We start from the raw sequence: 4,097 nt of genomic DNA, 5'->3' as shown, positions 1-4,097 counted from the left end.
GCTGTGGCTTTATAATCAGCCGTCACCTTCCATAGGTTTGCCATAGTTGCATATTAGCCTGCCAAAGCTGTGTGTTCCTTTGTCGCCTCGAACGACAACGGATATGGAGTGGTCTTATTTTAAGGCGGAACCATGTATGTCCCTGAAAGCGCGACGGATAGATATATAGTCGATTTTGATGAAATTTAGAATATATATAGGCTACCGTCGGTGGAGTTACATGCAACAGAATGTCATAAAAAAAATCCCGTAATTCTCATAATGAATTAAATTAATGGTCACTCCCATGATAAGTTTTATTAGAAAAAAAAGATTCCTATCTTCTTTGTTAATTGTTAATACCAATGGGTGGTCCAATTAGTTGGGTTTATTTTTGTTTCTTCATTTTCAATCGATCAAAAAGGGATGGAATGTTTTGACCCGGTAGCGTGCAGGTTATTAATTGAGATACATTTTGACGCCATGTTTGTGCTCCTGATAGGTACATGCTTATCTTTTTTAAAATCCTGTCTCAGTTTTAAAAAACATGAATATAAATCCCCGTTTTGTTCTCAAATCAAATGTAAATACTTAATCGAAAAATATTTATAATTCTGTTTGTCCCATTCCAACATTAGGTGAGGTCGGCTCTCCTGATTTTCTGGTGCCAAGATAATCTGTCGCGAGTCTTTTTCTGATTGGCTTGGGTCTTGGATGTTTATGTATATATGTATATGTTATAAAATGTATAGTATAACAAAAGTCTAGAATTTACTTTTGGGCTAGCTCAATCTGTGTGATTTGTCCTAATATATTTATTTATTTATTAATAATTATATATTTTTTAAAACTTTTATTCTCAGATAACAAAAGATTATCTTTTATTTTATACTTTAATGAGACCGAAATAATAATAAATCTCGTAATTAATAAAACTGAACAATTGCAATTGCAATAATTAGGTGACATAAAAAAAATTCTATAATCCGCTATAATATGTTTCGTCAACTTTTATAATTGTAATTTATAAGTAAACATTATTACTTTTTTGGTAAATCAGATTTTCTTACGGATCAATCAATACATCAACACCGGTTTTATTAAGCTGGCTGCGCCCCGGGGCTTCGCTCCCATGAGAATTTTGATATAAAGTATCATCTGTGTACCCGTATACCAAATTTCATAACAATCGCTCCAGTAGATTTTGCGCGAAAGAGTAACAAACATGCGCACATCCTCACAAATTTTCTTATTAATAATATTAGTAAGATAATTATGATAAATAAGACACTAAATACAAATTGTAAACAGAGAACCGCCAACAGAAAACCAGTTTAGTGAGTTATGGCTGTAAAAACCTGCCCACGGTCGCCCTGTGTCGCTGACAATCGCACGATTTATCGTCTAACTGCACCGCACAACTATTTTCTAACTTCGAAACTATTCCATGAAGTTATATTTTACAATATTGCACTGTCTGTGCAGTGCACTGTTTCCTACCTATTCAATGAAGATACATTTAATTGACTTACTTTAATTTTATTATAAAATCATAAAATCTTTCTTATTAACCTTGACATATGCTGAAACCGAATATTTCATACAAATAATCACATAAAAATAATACATTCACTATGGTCTATACTATGGTTGATCACATGATCGTTTGTCAATTAAAAGAAACTCTGGATCTCATAATTGTCTAGTATAGTCTTAATTACCATATCTAGATTACATTGCATCTAGTCTTTGTTAATACATTGTTTGGTTTAATTTAATTTATTAAGCATTTAAAAATATTTTTATTAACCAAATCACGAGTATGTTTAGTATTTTCTCAAACGTATATATGGTCGTGTCTTCTAATAAAATGTATAATTGTATATTTCTTCAATACAACATCATTTTTAAAGCAATATTGTAATTAATATTGTATTTAAGTATAACTTTTAGTGCTCAACGCGTCGCTGAGTAATATATTTCTTCTGTTACTTCAAATTGTGTTTATTTCGATACGATGAACATGTAAAAATCGTAACGTAAATTGTAAAACGTTCTGGACGCTGCTACACAAGCGTCGCTTAGTGCAGAGTCCACAGTCCAACTTATAAATTGTAAATCTAACTACTAATATGATTCTGTCAATGATTGTACTTTTTTCTTTGGTGAATAAAGTTATTTATTTTATTATTTGTGTTATATTGTGCGTCCGCTCATGACTCGTATCGCGATAAATAAAATTGTACCAGATTTTAAGTTAGACCATTCGCTATACAGTTCAATTGTGAAAATAGTAGTTTTCGTGTGATGTTAATGTTTTGGCTTCTATTAGTCCCTTATAGAACTCTTTTATTCGTAACGTCGTTTTATATGCAATTATGTGATAATTATACCTACTGTAAATAATAATATGGAAGACGTTACGAATACATAATTCATAGGCAAATTACAATTTAAAGCATTTCAAAGACAATTACCTAATTCGTTTAGACTGTTTGGGTAAGTTGATCGGAAAAGTAAAATATAAATCAAAATCAAATCTTGTGTTATACCTATAAAAGTTCAACTTCAAGCTAACCTAACTTGCCAAGAAACACCTGAACTTAAAAATTATAAGCAAGATGTCGGCATTTCTCACCCGTGGGAGGAAAACGTGCGCAACATTTTTATCGAGCACCACAATTTCTAGTTTCTCTCCTCTGAATTTAATGAACTATTGAAGTGTTTACGATCTCAGTTCTTTGAGTCTTTTTATACTCTTCGCGTATCTAACTAGCTTTTGCCTGCGGCTTCGCCCACGTAAAATTCTCTGCGAAAGCGGAACAAATATGTTTTTCATACATAGTTTCACCTCTCGTGATAGCTATTTAGGGGTTAATTTTTTTAAAAAAAAGTAGCCTACGTTTGAGCGGGGTCATTAACTATATGCATAGTAAATTTCATCAAAATCGGTCCAGCGGTTTAGCCGGTGAAAGCGGAACAGACGAATAGACATACAGACTTTCGCATGGATGGATATAATCTTATATAAATAGCCAAATAGGGAATAGTTAAGGATATATCAAGTTATTCGGTTCATCAAGTTACACTATTAGATAGTTAGATAGACGTTTTAAAAGAATCGATAAAAAATTCCAATCTGTTAAACTCACAATTAATAGTAATATGCCAAATTGATTGTCAACTTGTTCTTTGATTGATGATTGAGTATAATCCTATTTTATAATTGTTTCTTTTTTTATTAATACAAAATTATTACATTAGGTACTATGATATAAGTAAAAATTAATTCAGGCAATGAAAATATACATACGTCACATGAATAAAAAAACTATTTTAAAACACATTAAAGTGATTTTTTTACAGGCCCCAACCAGCAAAATTTTCGTTATAAACTAGCTGTGACCTGGTGCTTTGCTGTCGTTTTCATTCTACAGGTGTACGAAACAATAAATTCATCGTGATTGAGCAGCAAAAATTCAATAAAAATCGTTGCATTTCTTAATGGGAAACTATAATAATATTATTATTGACGGAAAAATAATATGATTTGGTGCAAAAAGTAAGACGCCCCCGGGTGGGCTCGAACCACCAACCTTTCGGTTAACAGCCGAACGCGCTAGCCGATTGCGCCACGGAGGCGATGGTGGGGAGAATGAAATTTGTGCCTACTATCTGTTGCCCTTGTAGTGTCTTAGCAATGACGTCATCTTGCGATTGCGCTTGTTTTGATACGCCTATCGGTTTGACACGTTTATCGACAAAATAGTACTGATTATAAACGTATTGTAAAATATATTTTTATATTTCATTTATTTAGTAGTATTTTATTTAAGTAGGTACATAATTCTTGCCGCTCTGTTCTATTGGAAATTAACCCAATAAATAGAACGTATATACCTAATACTTGTTACCTAACCATTATAACGATCAATATAATCTTCGCTTCTGAGCATATTATCGGTTTCTTCCCATCCGTAGGGCGTCGTAGCCCAGGATCCCCGTTCCTACATTATTTCCTTCACTTCGGACGGTCTTCCGCATCCTTAGCTGTCAGATCATTGACACACATATCCTTCTTGACGTCATCCACAATATTTAATCAACAAGTATTATAT

General features: G+C 32.6%; 1 non-coding gene across 1 annotated transcript; it reads right to left on the bottom strand.

Annotated features, from left to right (window-relative positions):
* Positions 1-3,547: 3,547 nt before the first annotated feature.
* TRNAN-GUU (transfer RNA asparagine (anticodon GUU)) lies at positions 3,548-3,621 on the bottom strand. Its single transcript has one exon. It is a non-coding gene; the product is annotated as a tRNA-Asn (tRNA).
* Between the last annotated feature and the right edge of the window lie 476 nt (positions 3,622-4,097).

This window comes from Plodia interpunctella, chromosome 1 (genome assembly GCF_027563975.2).
Source record: "Plodia interpunctella isolate USDA-ARS_2022_Savannah chromosome 1, ilPloInte3.2, whole genome shotgun sequence".
Lineage (NCBI taxonomy): Eukaryota > Metazoa > Arthropoda > Insecta > Lepidoptera > Pyralidae > Plodia > Plodia interpunctella.
The sequence above is the reverse complement of the archived record's forward strand: the minus strand, read 5'-3'. Positions and strand labels throughout refer to the sequence as shown.